The following is a 26,544-nucleotide window of genomic DNA, read 5'->3' as shown; positions in this document are numbered from 1 at the left end:
AACATGTAACTCAGACGGACAGATTTTTTTTTTTTTTGGGTGGGGGAAGAGAGAGAAAACACAGGTTGTTAGGTATTGCCCAATGTCACCTGAATAAGTAGGAACAGTATACATGTTGCACTGAGTACAAGAAGGGACTCCGGCAACTAACTATGACAGCATAACTAAAAGGGGAGAGCCAGAAGGTAACACAGGCATGAGGGAGCCCCGGGACATAAAGCAGCCAGCCACTACACCATCAACAAACTCGAGTGAGCAAGCGAGTGGGGACTGACAGCACCCATACATCCCAGTTTACCAAAACACTCTATGTCCTCCAGATCTACACCTTTACTTCATAAACACCATTAACAAAACACTTGACTAAACAGATATGTTTTCAGCCTAAACTTAAACACTGAGACTGTGTCTGAGTCCCGAACACTACTTGGAAGGCTGTTCCATAACTGTGGGGCTTTGTAAGAAAAGGCTCTGCCCCCTGAGGTAGCCTTCATCTTTTGATGTAAGTAGGCGTGGCGGGTCATAGAGGAGCAGAAGTTCACTCAGGTACTGTGGTGCGAGACCATTCAGTGCTTTAAAGGTCAATAGTAGTACTTTATAATCAATATGAAATTTGATTGGGAGCCAATGCAGTGTGGATAAGACAGGGGTGATGTGGTCATATTTTCTAGTTCTAGTAAGGACTCTTGCTGCTGCATTTTGAACTAACTGGAGCTTGTTTATGCACTTATTGGAACATCCAGACAGTAAGGCATTACAATAATCCAACCTGGAGGTAACGAAAGCATGGACTAGTTTTTCCGCGTCATGTACGTAGTAATATTAAATTTCTTATCTTAGCAATATTTCTGAGCATTCCACTGTGACGTTCCACTGTGTACTGATTCTCCACGGCGGCATGTGTGCATCTCATGGTAAGTGGAAGTGACGTCACCGGAATTTGGTAGAATCACCATTTAAATCAACATACTGATAGTGATCAGTTAAACAAGAGCTGAGCATAAATCATTGATAACATTAAGGAAGCAGCTCAGTTCTCACATATGAATCAAGAACATGAATAAAATATCACATTAAAAAAGTGTGAGGCATATATAGGGAAGTAGAGCGGCGGCTATAATTATCGACACCTTAACAATCTTTTGGCTGTTGCAAAAGTAGAAAAGACTTTCAATACATTAATTGTGCATGAATAATTACTCAAACTTCCACTGGAAAAAAATGAGTTGATTTCGGATTACTTAGCGTATCAGATCACGTGACACCGTTCCACAAGTATTGACACCTTTGTCCACAGTTATCGACACCGTTCCACAATTATCGACACCCAGATGATTTTTTTTTAATGGTATGTGGTATTAACAAAACATGGCTTTTATTTAAAATTTTTTTACATAGACTTATATTTAGTACAAAATATCTTATCTCATCTCATTATCTCTAGCCACTTTATCCTGTTCTAGTACAAAATATCTTTTATATAAATATATGGATGTCGGTGTTTATGTAAATGAGGAAGTAATTTTAATGCTTGTAAAAAAATTAACTGATAATGTTTAACCTGTCAGAAAATCTTTTTGTTCCACTTTTTGTTAATCATTCGTTGCTATTTGTATTAATTTCTAGTTTTGTAGTTTATCAATAAATGTCAACAGGCAATTGACATTGTAACCACATGAAAATCCAGGTCAAAGGTCGTATGTCATTCATCAAACCAAAATATAAAACGTCTACTAATATTGTAATATGCGGTAGATATTTACAACAAACTGCAAAAAAAAAACCCTGAATGGAATCAAAAAATCTGAATATTTCAAGCATGTAATTTTTTATATGCTAGGAATTTAATTCACCAAAAAACCCCTATGGAGAAAAAATCCAGGACCGTGACGTCGCCCGGTAGGACGCAGCCGGGGCCCCACCCTGGAGCCAGGCCCGGGGTTGGGGCTCGTATGCGAGCGCTTGGTGGTCGGGCCTTTGCCCATGGGGCCCGGCCGGGCTCAGCCCGAAGAGGCGACGTGGGCCCTACCTCCTGTGGGTTCACCACCCACAGAGGTAGCAGTAGGGGTTTGGTGCAGTGTGGATTGGGTGGCAGTCGAAGGCAGGGGCCTCGACGACCTGACCCCCGGACACAGCGGCTGGCTGTTGGGACATGGAATGTCACTTCGCTGGGGGGGAAGGAGCCTGAGCTTGTGCGGGAGGTTGAGAGGTACCGGCTAGAGATAGTCGGGCTCACCTCCACGCACAGCTTGGGCTCTGGAACCCAGCTCCTCGAGAGGGGCTGGACTTTCCACTTCTCTGGAGTCGCCCATGGTGAGCGGCGGCGGGCTGGTGTGGGCTTCCTTATAGCTCCCCAGCTCAGCCGCCATGTGTTGGAGTTTACCCCAGTGAACGAGAGGGTCGCCTCTCTGCGCCTTCGGATTGGGGAGAGGGCTCTTGCTGTTGTTTGTGCCTACGGGCCAAATAGCAGTATAGAGTATCCGGCCTTCTTGGAGTCCCTGGGAGAGGTACTGAGGGGTGCTCAGACTGGGGACTCCATTGTGCTACTGGGGGACTTCAATGCTCACGTGGGCGATGACAGTGACACCTGGAGGGGCGTGGTTGGGAGGAACGGCCTCCCCGATCTGAACCCGAGTGGTGTTTTGTTATTGGACTTCTGTGCTAGTCACAGTTTGTCCATAACGAACACCATGTTCGAGCATAGGGGTGTCCATAAGTGCACGTGGCACCAGGACACCTTAGGTCGGAGGTCGATGATCGACTTTGTAGTCGTGTCATCTGATCTCCGACCCTATGTCTTGGACACTCGGGTGAAGAGAGGGGCTGAGTTGTCAACTGATCACCACCTGGTGGTGAGTTGGATCCGCTGGCGGAGGAGGAAGCTGGACAGACCTGGCAGGCCCAAACGTATGGTGAGGGTCTGCTGGGAACGTCTGGCCGAGCACTCTGTTGGGGAGGTCTTTAACTCCCACCTCCGGGAGAGCTTTTCCCAGCTTCCGAGGGAGGCGGGGGACATTGAGTCTGAGTGGACCATGTTCTCTACCTCCATTGTGGACGCAGCTGTTCGGAGCTGTGGCCGCAAGGTCTCCGGTGCCTGTCGTGGCGGCAATCCCCGAACCCGGTGGTGGACACCGGAAGTAAGGGATGCCGTCAAGCTGAAGAAGGAGTCCTATCGGGCCATGTTGACCTCCGGGACTCCTGAGGCAGCCGACGGGTATCGGCAGGCCAGGCGTGCTGCAGCTCGGGCAGTTGCGGAGGCAAAAACTCGGAACTGGGAGGAGTTCGGGGAGGCCATGGAGAAGGACTATCGGTCGGCCTCGAAGAAATTCTGGCAAACCGTCCGGCGCCTCAGGAGGGGGAAGCAGTACTCTGCCAACACTGTTTACAGTGCGGGTGGGGAGCTGTTGACCTCGACTGGGGACATTGTCGGGCGGTGGAAGGAATACTTTGAGGATCTCCTCAATCCCACCGTCATGTCTTCCACTGAGGAGACTGAGGCTGATGACTCAGAGGTGGACTCGTCCATTACCCAAGCCGAAGTCACTGAGGTGGTTTGCAAGCTCCTCGGTGGCAGGGCACCGGGGGTGGATGAGATCCGCCCTGAGTATCTCAAGTCTCTGGATGTTGTGGGGCTGTCTTGGTTGACACGCCTCTGCAACATCGCGTGGCGGTCGGGGACAGTGCCTCTGGAGTGGCAGACTGGGGTGGTGGTCCCTCTTTTTAAGAAAGGGGACCGGAGAGTGTGCTCCAATTATAGGGGAATCACACTTCTCAGCCTCCCAGGGAAAGTTTACTCCAGGGTACTGGAGAGGAGAATTCGACCGATAGTCGAACCTCGGATCCAGGAGGAACAATGCGGTTTTCGTCCTGGTCGCGGAACACTGGACCAGCTCTATACCCTTCATAGGGTGCTCGAGGGTTCATGAGAGTTTGCCCAACCAGTCCACATGTGCTTTGTGGATCTGGAGAAGGCATTCGACCGTGTCCCCCGTGGTATTCTGTGGGGGGTGCTTCGGGAGTATGGGGTTCGGGGCTCTTTGCTAAGGGCTGTCCGGTCCCTGTACGAACGGAGCAGGAGTCTGGTTCGCATTGCCGGCAGTAAGTCAGACCTGTTCCCAGTGCATGTTGGACTCCGTCAGGGCTGCCCTTTGTCACCGGTTCTGTTCATAATTTTTATGGACAGAATTTCTAGGCGCAGCCAGGGGCCGGAAGGAATCCTGTTTGGGAACCACAGGATTTCATCTCTGCTTTTTGCGGATGATGTTGTCCTGTTGGCTTCTTCAAACCAGGACCTTCAGCATGCACTGGGGCGGTTTGCAGTCGAGTGTGAAGCGGCTGGGATGAGAATCAGCACCTCCAAGTCCGAGGCCATGGTTCTCGACCGGAAAAGGGTGGCTTGCCCTCTCCAGGTTGGTGGAGAAGTCCTGCCTCAAGTGGAGGAGTTTAAGTATCTCGGGATCTTGTTCACGAGTGAGGGAAGGATGGAGCGTGAGATCGACAGGCGGATCGGTACAGCCTCCGCAGTGATGCGGTCGCTTTACCGGTCCGTCGTGGTGAAGAAGGAGCTGAGCCAAAAGGCGAAGCTCTCAATTTACCGGTCGATCTACGTTCTGACTCTCACCTATGGTCATGAGCTTTGGGTAATGACAGAAAGAACAAGATCGCGGATACAAGCGGCTGAAATGAGTTTCCTTCGCAGGGTGGCTGGGCGCTCCCTTAGAGATAGGGTGAGAAGCACAGTCACTCGGGAGGAGCTCGGAGTAGAGCCGCTGCTCCTCCACATCGAGAGGAACCAGCTGAGGTGGCTCGGGCATCTTTTTCGGATGCCTCCTGGACGCCTCCCTGGGGAGGTGTTCCAGGCATGTCCCCCCGGGAGGAGGCCCCGGGGAAGACCCAGGACACGCTGGAGGGACTATGTCTCTCGGCTGGCCTGGGAACGCCTCGGTGTTCTTCCCGAGGAGCTGGCCGAGGTGTCTGGGGAAAGGGAAGTTTGGGCTTCCATGCTTAGACTGCTGCCTCCGCGACCCGGTCCTGGATAAGCGGAAGAAGACGAGACGAGACGAGACGAGACCACATGAAAATCCAGGTCAAAGGTCGTATGTCATTCATCAAACCAAAATATAAAACGTCTACTAATATTGTAATATGCGGTAGATATTTACAACAAACTGCAAAAAAAAAACCCTGAATGGAATCAAAAAATCTGAATATTTCAAGCATGTAATTTTTTATATGCTAGGAATTTAATTCTGGTCTAATTCTATTTATTGCAATTGGATTCCAAATACTCTATAAACATTCCATTCTGTTATGAATCAGAAAAAAATTATTATAAATCACAGCACTTTTATTTTTTAAAAATACTTCATCTACTTCAACAATGTTGCACAAAGATTGAGCCATAACAGTTGTAAATATCACTTAATTCCACAGGGTATCGATAATGGTGGACACCGGTGAAAGTAATCACTATTATCGACACCTCATGTAATTCTCAAATGCACGTTTAGATACAAAACGGTGACTGTCAAATGAAAGTGTAAGAAACAAAGTAGGCTTCAACGAGGAGATCATAAAATATTGGTGAATTTGATAAGTAAAAACACGTCCATGATCTTTCCACCATGCTTAGAGTAGAGTGGGGTAATACGCCCCCGTGGGGTAAAAGGCCCCTGGCCTGTTTTACCCAAAATAACCACCAGATGGCGCATTTACATTTCTATTGTTGCTATGGACTGACTTGACAATGGTGATATACAAATATCCACTGTGGATCGCATATCAGCAATGCAGCGGAGAGAAATCAAATTTCATGGTAAGTGATATAATTTTCAGATATCAGTAAAACTGTATTTAGACAGCTGCTATTTCGTCATATATCACAGCTGTGTATGTGGTATGACTAGACAAGTCAGTACGTTAAAAAAAATACATTAGGTATAAAAAGTTGAATCACATTTTGAAAGTAAGACCCTTTTTTGTAAAAGTGTAGTCTGTGGGGTAAAACGCCCCCTTAATGGTGGGGTAAATGGCCCCCAGGGGGCATCATTTCCTTTTATCATAATTAGAGTAGAGTGGGGGGAAAAAAGCCCCCCTTAAGGCAATAGGCCCCCTCACTCAAAAAAACAAGAAAATATCCCTGAATTAATGAATAGCTTGTTCTTTGTTAATTCATGTTCAATCCACACAAAATGATATTGAAATTAAAATGCGAAATATAATAAAATAATGCATCTATTCATTAATTCAGGGATATTTTCTTGTTTCTTTCACATTATAGGCTTAAGTAAACACTTTTGCTAGCCAAACAGCTTTTTTTGAGTGAGGGGGCCTATTGCCCCACCTCAGAGGGCCTTTTACCCCACTGGGGGGTAAAAGGCCCCCTTGGCACAATGTTTGTTTTTGTTAAAAAAAAAAAATTAAGTATTAACTTTAGGCAAACTTTAGGTGGCATTATTGTTCATGTCACTGTTGTCAAAAACTATGATTAAAACAACACATGGTTCATTTCAACTTGGAGAAAAACTGAATTTTCCTTAAGGGGGGCTTTTCCCCCACTCTACTCTACCTGCGATGATAACGTCCGGGTTTTCCTCAAATTGCTGATTGTGCTAAAAAAAATTCCATCTCAGGTAATGAGCATCAGAGGACAAGAATAAAGGGCGAGGAGGGTCTTCTAGTTGATTAATTAACCAATAATAACTGTTGGAACTGAAACTCACCTTTGTAAAATTGTTTTTTATTGGTAAATCTGAATGTCAGCCCTGCGATAACCTGGCGACTTGTCCAGGGTGTACCCTGCCTCTCGCCCAAAGTCAGCTAGGATAGGCTCCAGCTTGCCTGCAACCCTGTATAACAGGATAAGCGGCTACAGATGATGGATGGATGGATGGATCTGAAAAGGTGTCGATAATTATGGACTGTCAATAATTGTAGCCACTGCTCTATTTAATATTTTTAACACAAGGTAATATTTGTACTGGGCAGGTTTTACACTCAAAATGAATTTTTATGACATATGAATGTACAGTAAAGAGCAGGCAACTGATTCCTCCTCTTGTCGCTGCTGTTATGATTTCAAGGTGAGAGCATGTTACACTGCCATGTGTTCCATTCAGCCATCTTTCTTCAACAAACATCCATTCCCCCCTTTACCACAAGATGGCAGACTTGACATATCATTACACCTTCCCTCTGAAGAAATAAACCACTAACAAAGAAATACTTTGCAGAACACCGACCCTGTAAACATAGAGGGTCCATAGTAATATCTTCCATCACCATCAGATCCCATCCGTATAAAGTCAATGTCTTTCCATAATAGACATGAGAGTCTGAACCGTGAGACTGAACAATGCCCTGGATACAGTGTGAGCCACAAACATTTCCTTTCCCAGCTTGTAGGTAACATTCAATAAGGTTCTCATTTCACTAGTTTTCTCATTTGAGCACTTCTAATGGGCTTTGTGAAGATTGACACCAGTGGTTTGTGATCTGTCTCAACATCTGACTGTTTGTCATCAAGAACTGATGGAACCTTTAGCATTCAAACACAATGGGAAGCATTCATTGTGTGATATTGTGGAAAGTTTAAACTGTCTCAAAAACCTGGTTGTAAATCAAACTCCACTTCAATTACAGCATAAAAGTTTTCTTAGAAATAATACACATCTGTGGTGACAGAGCATTTTTCAACAATTTACCAACTAAAATGCATTACAGACCTGAACCAAGCCATGATGAGGAAAGTTTCACTCACTTCTGGTGGGAAGAAAAGGGATGAATCTGAAACCAAGCAGTATTAATTTCACCTCCTTTATTATATGATCTAGAAAAGGTGTTTGGATAACATGCATCATTCAAATATCTCTTAGAAAATTATTCTAAATTTATGTTTCTGATTCTCATTAAAAAACAAACTCAAAGCAATAGTCAGATGGTTTATGAGAAATTTACAAACCAAAGTATTACATTTTGAAGCTAAAATACAAGAAGCAAAACATCTTCTCACTCCCAACAAAAAAAATCAGCCACACACAGATAAAAATACTGTCAAGGCAGAATCTGCAAGGCAAGTTTCCCATTCACATCTAATCTACTTTTAACACCAGTTTAAAAGTCTCCTCAGAGACCTTCAAAAATTGCCATAGCTGACTATTTTTCAAGTCATCCAGGCAGGGTATTGGGTAAAGTTTTCAACTAGCAATGATCACGCCTCAGATAAACTTCATAAGCTATGATATTGCCTCTGCGCAAGAATAAAGATCACATCCCCAACGACACATGCCCACATTCACAAAGGGCCTGATACAGGATGGTAAGTCCAAATACAGCACTCAGGGGGGCGGGGTTTCAATTCCTCATGTAACAACTGATCCTTCTGGCTGTTTGATTGAGAACAACTTGTTCAAGAAATTGTTAACAAAAATATTTGAAGTAAGCTACATGAAACTAAATTCAAAAACAGGCTTCCAATACTGCAGTGCCAAGAAAAAGGGGCGGGGTCAAATACCACAGCTGGATGTCTTTGGCATAGGTCATATTCATTTCCACACGCTTATTAAACTCTCTAGAAACCCTGGTTGTAAAACACTTCAATCACACCGTAAAGTTATCCTTAGTAGTAATACACGTTTGTGTATGATTGAAATATTTAGACTTGAAATATTTCACTTCACATGTGGTGACTATACAAAGTTTACTCTTTGGAATTCAGTTATGAAAAAAATACTTTTTTGCATGAGATCCTGATGTTTTGAGATGCATAAATAGAAACAGCTTTTCCAACTCAATAAGGGTGGTGTAATGACCTAATGAGATTCAGTTGCTAAATTGTTGAAAAACGTAATGTTGTCACAAATGTGGATTATTATTAAAGATAATTTCACTGAGTGATTGAAGTGTTTTACAACCAGGGTTTCTAGAGAGTTTAATAAGCACATGGAAATGAATATGACCTGTGCCAAAGACATCCAGCTGTGGTGTTTGACCCCGCCTCTTTTAATGGACCTGTCGAAGAAACCCCACCCTCTGAGTGATGTATTTGGACTTACCATCCTGGATCGGGGCCTTTGTGAATGTGGGCATGTGTCGTTGGGGATGTGATCTTTATTCTTATGTAGCGGCAATATCATAGCTTACGAGGTTTATCTGAGGTGCGATCATTACTAGTTGAAAACTTTACCAAATATCCTGTCTGGATGACTTGAAAAATAGTTAGCTGTGGCAATTTTGGAGGGTCTTTGAGGAAACTCTTAAACTGATGTCAAACAGTAGATTAAACAGTGTATTTGGTCTTATTTTTAGATTGAGAGTGTTTTTGCCCAATTTTCTTTTCTCTGGGAGTGAAAGAGTTCTGCTTCTTGGATTTGGGTTCTTTAACAGAACACTTGTAAGTTTCTGTTGTAAGTCTGTTAGCTTTTTTAATGGGGATTAGAAACACATTAATTTAGAAAAATTTTCTAAGGGTTATATGGATGATTCATGTTATCCAAACACTTTTTCCAGATCATGTAATAAAGATAAAATTAATGCTGATTGGTTTCAGACCCCGTTATATTTGACCCCGCCCCTTATCCCTTATTCTAAATTGTATTTCTAATTCCGGTTTAAAAAAAAACCGAACAAAGCCACAGCCAGTTGGTTTATGAGAAATTTACAAATTAAATTAAAGTGTTGTGTTCATGAACCAAAACTCAAAAAGTAGAATTTTTTTCCCTCCAAGAGAGAAAAAAAAACTTAGACAGAAATGCTCTCTAGACATGATCTTAAAACAAGGCCAAAATCAATACCTTTATTTAAGCAGAAAAAGCCTTTGTCACATGCACACTTCAATCATAGCGAAATTCATCCTCTGCATTTAACCCATCTGAAGCAGTGAACACACCCATCCAGGGATTAGGTACTTTGCTCAAGGACATTTCAGCCCAAGGCTGTCCCATGTTAATCTAACCACATGTCTTTGGACTGTAGGGTAAAATAGAACACCCAGAGAAAACCCATACAGACACAAGAAGAACATACAAACTTCACACAGAAAAGCCCTTTGGAGCAAAAAATCCAGAACCATCTTGCTGTGAGACAACAGTGCTAACTACTATACCACCATACTACCTAAGAATCTACTTTTAACATTAGTTTAAAAATTTTCTCAAAGACCTTCAAAAAATGCCACAGCTGACTAGTTTTCAAGTCATCCAGGCAGGGTATTGGGTAAAGTTTTCAACAAACAATAATCACACCTCAGACAAACTTCATAAGCTATTATATTGCCTCTACACAAGAATAAAGATCACATCCCCAACAACACATGCCCACATTCACAAAGGGTCTGATCCAAGATGGTAGGTCCAAATACAGCACTCAAGCTATGACATTGCCTCTATACAAGAATATCTTTATTCTTGTATAGAGGCAATGTCATAGCTTGTGAGGTTTATGTGAGAAATGATTGTTACTAATTGAAAGTTTTACTCAATACCCTGTCTGGGTGACTTGAAAAATAGTCAGTTGTGGCAATTTTTGGTGATCTCTACAGAGAAACAATAATGGATAAGGCCAAATCTTAGAGTACTCTCACTGAAAAATCAAGCAAGCGAAAAAAAAACCCACAATATGGTAGTTCTTGTTTGATAAAAAGCTTTTCCAGATCGTTTCACTTAATAAGGGCATAGAAGTAAATGCTGATTGGTTTCAGACATCAAATTATCATATTTGACCCCGCCCTTTTTCTTTGGTTCAGGTACCAAATGAGTTTCAGTTCCTAAATTGTTGAAAAACGGTCTGTCGTCACAAATGTGGATTGTTACTAAAGAAAACATTACGGTGTGATTGAAGTGTTTTACAACCAGGGTTTCTAGAGAGTTTAATAAGCATGTGGAAATGAATATGACCTGTCTCACAGACATCCAGCTGTGGTATTTGACCCTGCCCCTTTTTCTTGGCACTGCAGTATTGGAAGCCTGTTTTTGAATTTAGTTTCATGTAGCTTACTTCAAATATTTTTGTTAACAATTTCTTGAACAAGTTGTTCTCAATCAAACAGCCAGAAGGATCAGTTGTTACATGAGGGATTGAAACCCCGCCCCCTGAGTGCTGTATTTGGACTTATATGGTGACAAGGAAAAACTCCCTCAGACGACACGAGGAAGAAACCCCGAGACCAGACCCAAAAGGGAACCCAAAAGGGAACCAGACCCAAAAGGGAACCCATCCCCATCAGGGCAACAACAGACAACGTGACTAACATTAACAGTCCTAACATAAAGTAAGCTTCGTTGATGCTATAAACCCCCCACCGATGGAAACCCAAGGGCAAAACCGTTCACGACAACCGTAGTCCCAAAGTCAGCAAGTCAACTGCAGTCCCCAGCCACAAAAGCACCACTGCAAGAGTCCAGAGTGTCCTCCAGGCGTGACCCCCAACTGTCCACATGGGGCCGCCCTCCACAGGAGCGATGCGATGAGACTCCAACCAGACACAGGGCATCAGGATGGATCAGGCAGGTCCGAGGAGCAGAAGAGGTCAGCATCTCGATCCCAGGACCAACATGTAACTCAGACGGACAGATTTTTTTTTTGGGGGGGGGGGAAGAGAGAGAAAACACAGGTTGTTAGGTATTGCCCAATGTCACCTGAATAAGTAGGAACAGTATACATGTTGCACTGAGTACAAGCAGGGACTCCGGCAACTAACTATGACAGCATAACTAAAAGGAGAGAGCCAGAAGGTAACACAGGCATGAGGGAGCCCCGGGACATAAAGCAGCCAGCCACTACACCATCAACAAACTCGAGTGAGCAAGCGAGTGGGGACTGACAGCACCCATACATCCCAGTTTACCAAAACACTCCATGTCTGAGGACCCTCCAGATCTACACCTTTACCTCATAAACACCATTAACAAAAGGCTTGACTAAACAGATATGTTTTCAGCCTAGACTTAAACGCTGAGACTGTGTCTGAGTCCCGAACACTACTTGGAAGGCTGTTCCATAACTGTGGGGCTTTGTAAGAAAAGGCTCTGCCCCCTGATGTAGCCTTCATCTTTTGATCTAAGTAGGCGTGGTGGGTCATAGAGGAGCAGAAGTTCACTGAGGTACTGTGGTGCGAGACCATTCAGTGCTTTAAAGGTCAATAGTAGTACTTTATAATCAATATGAAATTTGATTGGGAGCCAATGCAGTGTGGATAAGACAGGGGTGATGTGGTCATATTTTCTAGTTCTAGTAAGGACTCTTGCTGCTGCATTTTGAACTAACTGGAGCTTGTTTATGCACTTATTGGAACATCCAGACAGTAAGGCATTACAATAATCCAACCTGGAGGTAACGAAAGCATGAACTAGTTTTTCCGCGTCATGTACGTAGTAACATTAAATTTCTTATCTTAGCAATATTTCTGAGCATTCCACTGTGATGTTCCACTGTGTACTGATCAGAGGTGGAAAGTAACGAATTACATTACTCGCATTACTGTACTTGAGTAGCTTTTTTGTGTACTTATACTTTTTCAAGTCATTTTTAAAGAGTGTACTTTTACTTTTACTTAAGTATGTTTTCTTTTAAGTAGTGTACTTTGGTACATTTTACATCACAACCGTTACTGAGTAAAAAAAATAAATAATAAATAAAAAAAGGCTAAAACGGAGAAGGGGAAATGCGTTCTGGAAATGAATCACGGGAAGGACAGTTGTCGCGCGCACGAGCCTCACACAGACGATGGCGGACATGCACCGGCGCTTTAAGGGGGGGGGGCTTCGGGGGGCTCACGCCCCTGGGCCACAGCCAATCAGGGTCCTTGTAATATTAATAAAATAATAAACCGTCGGAATCGTGGGCCTACATTAATGTACGGATAGAAATAAGGTTAGAAATAAATGAGCACACAGTAGCCTGCTGTAAGAGACATGGTGGATGTGGTTCGCGAAACGAACACCCACAACTGTACCAGAATAAAATGTAACAAAATGTAACGTCACACACGAAAGCGCGTCAAAGACTGCAGACTACAGAGACACAAATTTAGAGACTTTGAAAGATGAAGCGTTCACATGTTAGCGGGGCACATAAAAGGAAAAAAAGAGAGAGATGCAGGTAATGATAGAATTGTTGCCTAAAGTCACAGACTTTTTTAAGGTAAGGATCACCAATCTGTTCAGAATATCAGCTACTTATCAGTTATCAGCCTACCAGCAGCTAGGCTATGTGCAGCTAGGCTAGATATGCTATGATCTGTCCAACAGTAAAATAAATCAGTTGTGATTTGAATATGTGTCGTGTGATTTGAGTTATAATCCTGTTAGTATAATAGCATATTTTGATGGGGATAATAAAATGTCTAAAACGACATCTACTGAAGAAATTGATGAAAAGATTGCAGCCTATAATGTTCACAGTTCAGGCAGTAGAAAGAGTAAGCATACTGAGGGGAATAGCAATACAAAGCTAGCGCAGATCCACATTTCTCGCTAGCTGTGTTGGGTGTGTTGTTAACCCGTGTGGATATACTTAAGTGAAATACTTGAGAAGTTCTGTGGTCAAGACAACGTTTTAAGGTAAGGACGCTTGATTATTAATGTTTGCCCGCCGTGGCTTGTTGTTGACAAAAGGCCCACATGATTTTGCCTTATGCAGCTACTGCTAGCGTCATGCTTTGAACTAGGTTAAGCTCATTTGCGCTAAAGGATGGGTTTATTGAAGGACTTTGATGTAGCTAGTTTCTTTTTAAAAAATCATATGCTCAAAACAGTATGCCCGTGTTCATCATGTTTAACTTTTTTCTTGATGGAGTGCGTGAAATATTGTTGCAAGTGGTATTTCGATGCAGTCATGTCAAAAAGGCAGTTGAATGCACAGTCTTATTCAAGGAGAAGGAAGACTTGCATGATGCTTGAACATAGATTGGTAAAATAGACCCTAGTAGGACTTGGTTTCGTGTATTTCGGTCTGTAGAGTTATGAGTTTGGCCGCTGTCCATGGTGTTTACGTTTCATGTGGCCGCCGAGCCAAGTACCTTCATCATCATCATCATGTTCCCCTGTAAAAAGTTAAACTCTCTAGGGGTGCTTCTGCTGTAGCAGTTGCAGCAGTTGCTCAAAGTTTGATTTGTCCATCATCATACGTCTTATCTGTTGGGTGTCTATGCCCAGCAGATTTTCCCATTTCGTCCATTTGTAACCATTTTTGTCAAACAGGAGCTGCTTTTGCACTTGGTTATTGCCCATCCGGCAAACGTGAGCAATATATTTTAGTTGTTGTATGTAGCAGGATAGTTTTATATCCTGGGTTCCTGTCAGTTTCCAGAGGTCAGCATTGGACATCTTGTAGCTCCAGTCTATATCTTCATTTGTAGTATTCTTTTGGTCAGGGGCATTCTTTCGTTTATATCCACCTTTAATCATTTTCCTTAGGAAGCCGTGCCACACTACCTCAATTTTGTGAATTTCACTGGATGATAGTTGCCATGCCTGTGTGCTGTACAGGAGGCGAGCTCGAACACATGCCACTAGGAACTTTATACAGGTTTTTAGTAGTATTCGGTGGTCGGTTAGAACGTGTTTCAGTTCATTCCATTTCATGAATGCAGCACTTATCCTAGCATGCAGGAAGTGTGAGGATTCATCACAGTTGCTGACATTATAACCAAGATATTTAAAGGTGCGGACGTTTTTAATATTAGTGCCGCCAAGGGAAATGATACTTGGTTTACATTTGATATCCTCATTGACGTTAAAAGCCATTGTTTCTGTTTTGACATATGATATTTGTAAACCAAAGCGGGTGTAGGTCTTATCATACAACTGAAGAATATTCTGAAACTCCTCGATGGATCCAGCGAGTATGGCCTGATCATCTGCGTATAGAATCTCTGTTATGCAACCCTCTCCTGATGCTCGTGCTTTCGTACGCATTTCTCTTGTGGATACCTCATTTGGAATGCAATATCTGAACTTGAAGCCTGTATCTGGGTACAGTTTTGATATCTCATGCTGTGCAATCCTGACAACAAAGTCCATATAGATATTAAAAACTGATGGCGATTCTAGGGCACCTTGTCTTGCAGTGAATGTTTGTTTTCATGCCGCCGAGCTATTTTTATGTATTTTATTTTTTAAAAGGACTTGTCTGTAGGTGTGTGTGTTTTATGTTTACAACACATAGGTCTACATTATAGCGCACGCGCGCTTGTGTGGTTATCTCTGGCCATGCCCCTGCGTGAAAGTTACGCAGTATCACTGTCCTGTCCGTGGTAATAATCAGAACCGGCTCTGTAATGATAATGCGCGCGTTCTTCTCTCCCTCTGTGGTTGGATGTGTTGAGCAATGTGAGCATGGGCCTTGCGCAGCTACGCTGAGCCAAACGTAACCTATCGTAGGCTTCTAGGCTAATTACGCACTTACACTGTAAATGCTTGACACGTATTGCAAATAAAATAAGAGTGTTTTCCTGGCCAACGGTAAGGGTAGGGTTGACAGGTAGCCAATGAGGGGCCTAGCCCCTGGGCCACGGGTGTTGATAAAGCGCCCCTGCGGACATGGAGGAGACCGGGGAACCTGTGGTGGACGACCCTGCAGAAAACGCAATTTCTTCCAGTAATGAAGTGCACCCCTGGCCCTACATACGTGATCACTTCAGCTTCGTAGAGAAAAGGGGTGACAGTTTCATTATGCAATGCAGATTATGTGTGCCCAAGAAGACAACCATTGCGGCATACAAAAATTCGACGTCTAATCTGCGCAAGCATGTTGAGGTAAGTATTGTCATTGGCATCATAATCACGGGCGCAGATAGAGGGTGGGACGGGTGGGATTCGTCCCACCCAGATTTAAATTCACCTCGTTCGGTCCCCCCCACTTATAGGGAGGAAAAAACGTCTATGCTGTCTTTCTTTGCATAAGGCAAACCTTACGGAAAAATCAAAAGACTAATTACCATCCGGTTTATTGAGGTGCACAGCAGTGTATACATAGTTGCAACAACTCACATAAAACAAAGACTGATATTCGGTTGGTTGAGCTGCGCAGACTGCACAGGTTGTGAGCTCGAGCTTGGTTGCTATGGTTACCCACAACAAGTTTGACAGGCATATCGGGGTTGGGGTTGGTTTGCTGGCAGCTTTGTCCCCCCCAGTTTTTTGTCCCCCCCAGTTCAAAAAACATATCTGCGCCCCTGATCATAATGTTTCCTTTCCATAGTAAAACCGACAATAGGCTGGTTATATTCCAAAAATAGTGGATGGCATTGCTAATGTTGAAGTAGCAACCTGTTGGTACTGTAACATAATGGTAACTAGTCTGCTATTCGGTTGGCTAATCATGCAAGCAAGTTAGCTCGCCAACCTGACGTGATCAGTCCTCCTACCATTCTACATCCAACAGGCCAGAAAGGAATACTAAGCAAAACAAATAATGTTTGAATTGAATTGTTCAATAACACAGTGCACACAGGCAAGCTACGAGATTTCGGTGCAACATTTCACTTTCATATTTCGTGTACAATGCTTTGTGTGTGGTCAGTGCGATGTAAACGACATAACTGTGTGTATTGACCTTTTTTGTTTGTCTCAGTTTTAATGCAGCATTATCCTAAGCATTCAATTTGATACACTTCCTTTAAATAAAACATCTGGGTTGAGATGTACATGTATCCTTGTTTCCTCTTCTTTTTCATTTTTGGACAACACAATGGAGGCAGAAAACACCCATTGTTAAAAGTAACGTTTTACTTTTACTCAAAGTACATTTTAAATGATCTACTTTTTACTTTTACTTGAGTAGATTTTTTGTCTGCTAACTTTACTTGTACTTAAGTAAAATTTCATCAGAGTAACAGTACTTGTACTTGAGTATAATATTTTAGTACTCTTTCCACCTCTGGTACTGATTCTCCATGGCGGCATGTGTGCATCTCATGGTAAGTGGAAGTGACATCACCGGAATTTGGTAGAATCACCATTTAAATCAACATACTGATAGTGATCAGTTAAACAAGAGCTGAGCATAAATCATTGATAACATGAAGGAAGCAGCTCAGTTCTCACATATGAATCGAGAACATGAATAAAATATCACATTAAAAAAGTGTGAGGCATATATAGGGAAGTAGAGCGGCGGCTATAATTATCAACACCTTAACAATCTTTTGGTTGTTGCAAAAGTAGAAAAGACTTTCAATACATTAATTGTGCATGAATAATTACTCAAACTTCCACTGGAAAAAAATTAGTTGATTCCGGATTACTTAGCGTATCAGATCACGTGACACCGTTCCACAAGTATTGACACCTTTGTCCACAGTTATCGACACCGTTCCACAATTATCGACACCAAGATGATTTTTTTTAAATGGTATGTGGTATTAACAAAGCATGGCTTTTATTTAAAAAAATTTTACATAGACTTATATTTAGTACAAAATATCTTATCTCATCTCATTATCTCTAGCCGCTTTATCCTGTTCTAGTACAAAATAACTTTTATATAAATATATGGATGTCGGTGTTTATGTAAATGAGGAAGTAATTCTAATGCTTGTAAAAAAATTAACTGATAATGTTTAACCTGTCAGAAAATCTTTTTGTTCCACTTTTTGTTAATCATTCGTTGCTATTTGTATTAATTTCTAGTTTTGTAGTTTACCAATAAATGTCAACAGGCAATTGACATTGTAACCACATGAAAATCCAGGTCAAAGGTCGTATGTCATTCATCAAACCAAAATATAAAACATCTACTGATATTGTAATATGTGGTAGATATTTACAACAAACTGCAAAAAAAAAAAACCCTGAATGGAATCAAAAAATCTGAATATTTCAAGCATGTAATTTTTTATATGCTAGGAATTTAATTCTGGTCTAATTCTATTTATTGCAATTGGATTCCAAATACTCTATAAACATTCCATTCTGTTATGAATCAGAAAAAAAATTATTATAAATCACAGCACTTTTATTTTTTAAAAATACTTCATCTACTTCAACAATGTTGCACAAAGATTGAGCCATAACAGTTGTAAATATCACTTAATTCCACAGGGTATCGATAATGGTGGACACTGTTGAAAGTAATCACTATAATCGACACCTCATGTAATTCTCAAATGCACGTTTAGATACAAAATGGTGACTGTCAAATGAAAGCGTAAGAAACAAAGTAGGCTTCAACGAGGAGATCATAAAATATCGTTGAATTTGATGAGTAAAAATACGTCCATGATCTTTCCACCGTGCTTACCTGCGATGATAACGTCCGGGTTTTCCTCAAATTGCTGATTCTGCTAAAAAAATTCCATCTCGGGTAATGAGCATCAGAGGACAAGAATAAAGGGCGAGGAGGGTCTTCCAGTTGATTAATTAACCAATAATAACTGTTGGAACTGAAACTCACCTTTTTTTTTTTTTTAAAGATATTTTTTTGGGCTTTTTGCACCTTTATTGGATAGGACAGTGTAGAGACAGGAAATGAGCGGGAGAGAGAGACGGGAAGGGATCGGGAAATGACCTCGGGCCGGAATCGAACCCGGGTCGCCCGTATTCATGGTATGGCGCCTTAACCACCTGAGCCACGACGCCCCCGAAACTCACCTTTGTTAAATTGTTTTTTATTGGTAAATCTGAATGTCAGCCCTGTGATAACCTGGCGACTTGTCTAGGGTGTACCCCGCCTTTCGCCCGTAGTCAGCTAGGATAGGTTCCAGCTTGCCTGCGACCCTGTAGAACAGGATAAAGCGACTACAGATAATGGATGGATGGATGGATGGATGGATCTGAAAAGGTGTCGATAATTATGGACTGTCAATAATTGTAGCTGCTGCTCTATTTAATATTTTTAACACAAGGTAATATTTGTACTGGGCAAGTTTGACACTCAAAATGAATTTTTATGACATTTGAATGTACAACAAAGAGCATGAAACTGATTCCTCCTCTTGTCGCTGCTGTTATGATTTCAAGGTGAGAGCATGTTACACTGCCATGTGTTCCATTCAGCCATCTTTCTTCAACAAACATCCATTCCCCCCTTTACCACTAGATGGCAGACTTGACATATCATTACACCTTCCCTCTGAAGAAATAAACCACTAACAAAGAAATACTTCGCAGAATTCCGACCCTGTAAACATAGAGGGTCCATAGTAATATCTTCCATCACCATCAGATCCCATGCGTATAAAGTCAATGTCTTTCAATAATAGACATGAGAGTCTGAACCGTGAGACTGAACAATGCCCTGGATACAGTGTGAGCCACAAACATTTCCTTTCCCAGCTTGTAGATAACATTCAATAAGGTTTTCATTTCACAAGTTTTCTAGTTTGAGCACTTCTAATGGGCTTTGTGAAGATTGACACCAGTGGTTTGTGATCTGTCTCAACATCTGACTGTTTGTCATCAAGAACTGATGGAATCGAGAGCATTCAAACACAATGGGAAGCATTCATTGTGTGATATTGTGTAAAGTTTAAACCATCTCAAAAACCTGGTTGTAAATCAAACTCCACTTCAATTACAGCATAAATGTTTTCTAAGAAATAATACACATCAGTGATGATAGAGCATTTTTCAACAATTTACCAACTAAAATGCATTACAGACCTGAACCAAGCCATGATGAGGAAAGTTTCACTCACTTCTGGTGGGAAGAAAAGGGATGAGTCTGAAACCAATCAGCATTAATTTCACCTCCTTTATTATATGATCTAGAAAAGGTGTTTGGATAACATGCATCATTCAAATATCTCTTAGAAAATTATTCTAAATTTATGTTTCTGATTCTCATTAAAAAACAAACCCAAAGCCATAGTCAGATGGTTTATAAAATACTTACAAATCAAAGTGTTGCATTCATGGGCCAAAACCCAAGAAGCAGAACTCCTTCTCACTCAAAAAGAAAAAAAAAACAGCCACACACTGATAAAAATACTCTCAACATAGATTCTGCAAGGCAAGTTTTCCATTCACATCTAATCTACTTTTAACACCAGCTTGAAAGTATCCTCAGAGACTTTCAAAAATTGCCATAGCTGACTATTTTCCAAGTCATCCAGGCAAGGTATTGGGTAAAGTTTTCAACTAGCAATGATCACGCCTCAGATAAACTTCATAAGCTATGATATTGCCTCTGCGCAAGAATAAAAAAAATCACAGCCCCAACGACACATGCCCACATTCACAAAGGGCCTGATACAGGATGGTAAGTCCAAATACAGCACTCAGGGGGCGGGGTTTCAATTCCTCATGTAACAACTGATCCTTCTGGCTGTTTGATTGAGAACAACTTGTTCAAGAAATTGTTAACAAAAATATTTGAAGTAAGCTACATGAAACTAAATTCAAAAACAGGCTTCCAATACTGCAGTGCCAAGAAAAAGGGGCGGGGTCAAATACCACAGCTGGATGTCTTTGGCACAGGTCATATTCATTTCCACATGCTTATTAAACTCTCTAGAAACCCTGATTGTAAAACACTTCAATCACACCGTAAAGTTATCCTTAGTAGTAATACACGTTTGTGTATGATTGAAATATTTAGACTTGAAATATTTCACTTCACATGTAGTGACTATACAAAGTTTACTCTTTGGAATTCAGTTATGAAAAAAATACTTTTTTGCATGAGATCCTGATGTTTTGAGATGCATAAATAGAAACAGCTTTTCCAACTCATTTAATAAGGGTGGTGTAATGACCTAATGAGATTCAGTTGCTAAATTGTTGAAAAACGTAATGTTGTCACAAATGTGGATTATTATTAAAGATAATTTCACTGAGTGATTGAAGTGTTTTACAACCAGGGTTTCTAGAGAGTTTAATAAGCACATGGAAATGAATATGACCTGTGCCAAAGACATCCAGCTGTGGTGTTTGACCCCGCCTCTTTTAATGGACCTGTCGAAGAAACCCCACCCTCTGAGTGCTGTATTTGGACTTACCATCCTGGATTGGGGCCTTTGTGAATGTGGGCATGTGTCGTTGGGGATGTGATTTTTATTCTTGTGTAGAGACAATATCATATCTTATGAGGTTTATCTGAGGTGTGATCATTGCTAGTTGAAAACTTTACCCAATATCCTGCCTGGATGACTTGAAAAATAGTTAGCTGTGGCAATTTTTGAGGGTCTTTGAGGAAACTCTTAAACTGATGTTAAACAGTAGATTAAATAATGAATTTGGTCTTATTTTTAGATTGAGAGTGTTTTTGCCCAATTTTCTTTTCTCTGTGAGTGAAAGAGTTCTGCTTCTTGGATTTGGGTTCTTTAACAGAACACTTGTAAGTTTCTGTTGTAAGCCTGTTAGCTTTTTTAATGGGGATTAGAAACACATTAATTTAGAAAAATTTTATGAGAGTTATATGAATGGTTCATATTATCCAAACACTTTTTCCAGATCATGTAATAAAGATGAAATTAATGCTGATTGGTTTCAGACCCCGTTATATTTGACCCCGCCCCTTATCCCTTATTCTAAATTGTATTTCTAATTCCGGTTTAAAAAAAAAACCAAACAAAGCCACAGCCAGTTGGTTTATGAGAAATTTACAAATTAAATTAAAGTGTTGTGTTCATGAACCAAAACTCAAAAAGTAGAATTTTTTTCCCTCCAAGAGAGAAAAAAAAACTTAGACAGAAATGCTCTCGAGACATGATCTTAAAACAAGGCCAAAATCAATACCTTTATTTAAGAAAAAAAAAACCTTTGTCACATGCACACTTCAAGCATAGTGAAATTCATCCTCTGTATTTAACCCATCTGAAGCAGTGAACACACACATCCAGGGATTAGGTATTTTGCTCAAGGACATTTCAGCCCAAGGCTGTCCCATGTTAATCTAACCACATGTCTTTGGACTGTAGGGGAAAATAAAATACCCAGAGAAAACCCATACAGACACAAGAAGAACATACAAACTTCACACAGAAAAGCCCTTTTGAGGAAAAAAACCAGAACCGTCTTACTGTGAGACAACAGTGCTAACTACTATACCACCATACTACCTAAGAACCTACTTTTAACATCAGTTTAAAAATTTTCTCAAAGACCTTTAAAAAATGCCACAGCTGACTAGTTTTCAAGTCACCCAGACAGGGTATTGGGTAAAGTTTTCAACTAACAATAAACACACCTCAGACAAACCTCATAAGCTATGATATTGCCTCTGTACAAGGATAAAGATCACATCCCCAACAACACATGCCCACATTCACAAAGGGTCTGATCCAAGATGGTAGGTCCAAATACAGCACTCAAGCTATGACATTGCCTCTATACAAGAATATCTTTATTCTTGTATAGAGGCAATGTCATAGCTTGTGAGGTTTATGTGAGAAATGATTGTTACTAATTGAAAGTTTTACTCAATACCCTGTCTGGGTGACTTGAAAAATAGTCTCATCTCATCTCATCTCATTATCTCTAGCCGCTTTATCCTTCTACAGGGTCGCAGGCAAGCTGGAGCCTATCCCAGCTGACTAGGGGCGAAAGGCGGGGTACACCCTGGACAAGTCGCCAGGTCATCACAGGGCTGACACATAGACACAGACAACCATTCACACTCACATTCACACCTACGGTCAATTTAGAGTCACCAGTTAACCTAACCTGCATGTCTTTGGACTGTGGGGGAAACCGGAGCACCCGGAGGAAACCCACGCGGACACGGGGAGAACATGCAAACTCCGCACAGAAAGGCCCTCGCTGGCCCCGGGGCTCGAACCCAGGACCTTCTTGCTGTGAGGCGACAGCGCTAACCACTACACCACCGTGCCGCCCCTGAAAAATAGTCAGTTGTGGCAATTTTTGGTGATCTCTACAGAGAAACAATAATGGATAAGGCCAAATCTTAGAGTACTCTCACTGAAAAATCAAGCAAGCTAAAAAAAAACCCACAATATGGTAGTTCTTGTTTGATAAAAAGCTTTTCCAGATCGTTTCACTTAATAAGGGCATAGAAATAAATGCTGATTGGTTTCAGACATCAAATTATCATATTTGACCCCGCCCTTTTTCTTTGGTTCAGGTACCAAATGAGTTTCAGTTCCTAAATTGTTGAAAAACGGTCTGTCGTCACAAATGTGGATTGTTACTAAAGAAAACATTACGGTGTGATTGAAGTGTTTTACAACCAGGGTTTCTAGAGAGTTTAATAAGCGTGTGGAAATGAATATGACCTGTCTCACAGACATCCAGCTGTGGTATTTGACCCTGCCCCTTTTTCTTGGCACTGCAGTATTGGAAGCCTGTTTTTGAATTTAGTTTCATGTAGCTTACTTCAAATATTTTTGCTAACAATTTCTTGAACAAGTTGTTCTCAATCAAACAGCCAGAAGGATCAGTTGTTACATGAGGGATTGAAACCCCGCCCCCTGAGTGCTGTATTTGGACTTATATGGTGACAAGGAAAAACTCCTTCAGACGACACGAGGAAGAAACCCCGAGACCAGACCCAAAAGGGAACCCAAAAGGGAACCAGACCCAAAAGGAAACCCATCCCCATCAGGGCAACAACAGACAATGTGACTAACATTAACAGTCCTAACATAAAGTAAGCTTCGTTGATGCTATAAACCCCCCACCGATGGAAACCCGAGGGCAAAACCGTTCACGACAACTGTAGTCCCAAAGTCAGCAAGTCAACTGCAGTCCCCAGCCACAAAAGCACCACTGCAAGAGTCCAGAGCGTCCTCCAGGCGTGACCCCCAACTGTCCACATGGGGCCGCCCTCCACAGGAGCGATGCGATGAGACTCCAACCAGACACAGCGCATCAGGATGGATCAGGCAGGTCTGAGGAGCAGAAGAGGTCAGCATCTCGATCCCAGGACCAACATGTAACTCAGACAGACAGATTTTTTTTTTTGGGGGGGGAAGAGAGAGAAAACACAGGTTGTTAGGTATTGCCCAATGTCACCTGAATAAGTAGGAACAGTATACATGTTGCACTGAGTACAAGCAGGGACTCCGGCAACTAACTATGACAGCATAACTAAAAGGAGAGAGCCAGAAGGTAACACAGGCATGAGGGAGCCCCGGGACATAAAGCAGCCAGCCACTACACCATCAACAAACTCGAGTGAGCAAGCGAGTGGGGACTGACAGCACCCATACATCCCAGTTTACCAAAAAACACTCTATGTCTGAGGACCCTCCAGATCTACACCTTTACCTCATAAACACCATTAACAAAAGGCTTGACTAAACAGATATGTTTTCAGCCTAGACTTAAACGCTGAGACTTTGTCTGATTCCCGAACGCTACTTGGAAGGCTGTTCCATAACTGTGGGGCTTTGTAAGAAAAGGCTCTGCCCCCTGATGTAGCCTTCATCTTTTGATCTAAGTAGGCGTGGCGGGTCATAGAGGAGCAGAAGTTCACTCAGGTACTGTGGTGCGAGACCATTCAGTGCTTTAAAGGTCAATAGTAGTACTTTATAATCAATACAAAATTTGATTTGGAGCCAATGCAGTGTGGATAAGACAGGAGTGATGTGGTCATATTTTCTAGTTCTAGTAAGGACTCTTGCTGCTGCATTTTGAACTAACTGGAGCTTGTTTATGCACTTATTGGAACATCCAGACAGTAAGGCATTACAATAATCCAACCTGGAGGTAACGAAAGCATAGACTAGTTTTTCCGCGTTATGTACGTAGTAACATTAAATTTCTTATCTTAGCAAGATTTCTGAGCATTCCACTGTGATGTTCCACTGTGTACTGATTCTCCACGGCGGCATGTGTGCATCTCATGGTAAGTGGAAGTGACGTCACCGGAATTTGGTAGAATCACCATTTAAATCAACATACTGATAGTGATCAGTTAAACAAGAGCTGAACATAAATCATTGATAACATTAAAGAAGCAGCTCAGTTCTCACATATGAATCAAGAACATGAATAAAATATCACATTAAAAAAGTGTGAGGCATATATAGGGAAGTAGAAAACCTTAACAATCTTTTGGCTGTTGCAAAAGTAGAAAAGACTTTCAATACATTAATTGTGCATGAATAATTACACAAACTTCCACTGGAAAAAAATGAGGTGATTCCGGTTTACTTAGCGTATCAGATCACGTGACACCGTTCCACAAGTATTGACACCTTTGTCCACAGTTATCGACACCGTTCCACAATTATCGACACCCAGATGATTTTTTTTTTAATGGTATGTGGTATTAACAAAGCATGGCTTTTATTTAAAATTTTTTTACATAGACTTATATTTAGTACAAAATATCTTATCTCATCTCATTATCTCTAGCCGCTTTATCCTGTTCTAGTACAAAATATCTTTTATATAAATATATGGATGTCGGTGTTTATGTAAATGAGGAAGTAATTTTAATGCTTGTAAAAAAAATTAACTGATAATGTTTAACCTGTCAGAAAATCTTTTTGTTCCACTTTTTGTTAATCATTCGTTGCTATTTGTATTAATTTCTAGTTTTGTAGTTTACCAATAAATGTCAACAGGCAATTGACATTGTAACCACATGAAAATCCAGGTCAAAGGTCGTATGTCATTCATCAAACCAAAATATAAAACGTCTACTGATATTGTAATATGTGGTAGATATTTACAACAAACTGCAAAAAAAAAAACCTGAATGGAATCAAAAAATCTGAATATTTCAAGCATGTAATTTTTTATATGCTAGGAATTTAATTCTGGTCTAAGTCTATTTATTGCAATTGGATTCCAAATACTCTATAAACATTCCATTCAGTTATGAATCAGAAAAAAAATTATTATAAATCACAGCACTTTTATTTTTTAAAAATACTTCATCTACTTCAACAATTTTGCACAAAGATTGAGCCATAACAGTTGTAAATATCACTTATTTCCACAGGGTATCGATAATGGTGGACACCGGTGAAAGTAATCACTATTATCGACACCTCATGTAATTCTCAAATGCACGTTTAGATACAAAACGGTGACTGTCAAATGAAAGCGTAAGAAACAAAGTAGGCTTCAACGAGGAGATCATAAAATATCGGTGAATTTGATAAGTAAAAACACGTCCATGATCTTTCCACCATGCTTAGAGTAGAGTGGGGTAATACACCCCCGTGGGGTAAAAGGCCCCTGGCCTGTTTTACCCAAAATAACCACCAGATGGCGCATTTACATTTCTATTGTTGCTATGGACTGACTTGACAATGGTGATATACAAATATCCACTGTGGATCGCATATCAGCAATGCAGCGGAGAGAAATCAAATTTCATGGTAAGTGATATAATTTTCAGATATCAGTAAAACTGTATTTAGATAGCTGCTATTTCGTCATATATCACAGCTGTGTATGTGGTATGACTAGACAAGTCAGTACGTTAAAAAAAATACATTAGGTATAAAAAGTTGAATCACATTTTGAAAGTAAGACCCTTTTTTGTAAAAGTGTAGTCTGTGGGGTAAAACGCTCCCTTAATGGCGGGCTAAATGGCCCCCAGGGGGCATCGTTTCCTTTTATCATAATTAGAGTAGAGTGGGGGGAAAAAAGCCCCCCTTAAGGCAATAGGCCCCCTCACTCAAAAAAACAA

General features: G+C 41.3%; 7 non-coding genes across 7 annotated transcripts; 3 read left to right on the top strand and 4 right to left on the bottom strand.

Annotated features, from left to right (window-relative positions):
• Positions 1-8,119: 8,119 nt before the first annotated feature.
• On the bottom strand, positions 8,120-8,260 carry LOC132882299 (U4 spliceosomal RNA). Its single transcript, XR_009654166.1, has one exon. It is a non-coding gene; the product is annotated as a U4 spliceosomal RNA (small nuclear RNA).
• Positions 8,261-9,110: 850 nt separating this feature from the next.
• Positions 9,111-9,250, top strand: LOC132882318 (U4 spliceosomal RNA). Its single transcript, XR_009654185.1, has one exon. It is a non-coding gene; the product is annotated as a U4 spliceosomal RNA (small nuclear RNA).
• An 895-nt stretch (positions 9,251-10,145) lies between these two features.
• Positions 10,146-10,286, bottom strand: LOC132882311 (U4 spliceosomal RNA). The gene has a single exon (XR_009654180.1). It is a non-coding gene; the product is annotated as a U4 spliceosomal RNA (small nuclear RNA).
• A 113-nt stretch (positions 10,287-10,399) lies between these two features.
• Positions 10,400-10,540, top strand: LOC132882321 (U4 spliceosomal RNA). Its single transcript, XR_009654188.1, has one exon. It is a non-coding gene; the product is annotated as a U4 spliceosomal RNA (small nuclear RNA).
• A 9,455-nt stretch (positions 10,541-19,995) lies between these two features.
• On the bottom strand, positions 19,996-20,136 carry LOC132882302 (U4 spliceosomal RNA). Its single transcript, XR_009654170.1, has one exon. It is a non-coding gene; the product is annotated as a U4 spliceosomal RNA (small nuclear RNA).
• Positions 20,137-20,992: 856 nt separating this feature from the next.
• LOC132882310 (U4 spliceosomal RNA) lies at positions 20,993-21,131 on the top strand. The gene has a single exon (XR_009654179.1). It is a non-coding gene; the product is annotated as a U4 spliceosomal RNA (small nuclear RNA).
• Positions 21,132-22,029: 898 nt separating this feature from the next.
• LOC132882313 (U4 spliceosomal RNA) lies at positions 22,030-22,170 on the bottom strand. Its single transcript, XR_009654183.1, has one exon. It is a non-coding gene; the product is annotated as a U4 spliceosomal RNA (small nuclear RNA).
• Between the last annotated feature and the right edge of the window lie 4,374 nt (positions 22,171-26,544).

Source organism: Neoarius graeffei, chromosome 2 (genome assembly GCF_027579695.1).
Source record: "Neoarius graeffei isolate fNeoGra1 chromosome 2, fNeoGra1.pri, whole genome shotgun sequence".
NCBI classification, from domain to species: Eukaryota; Metazoa; Chordata; class Actinopteri; order Siluriformes; family Ariidae; genus Neoarius; species Neoarius graeffei.
The sequence above is the reverse complement of the archived record's forward strand: the minus strand, read 5'-3'. Positions and strand labels throughout refer to the sequence as shown.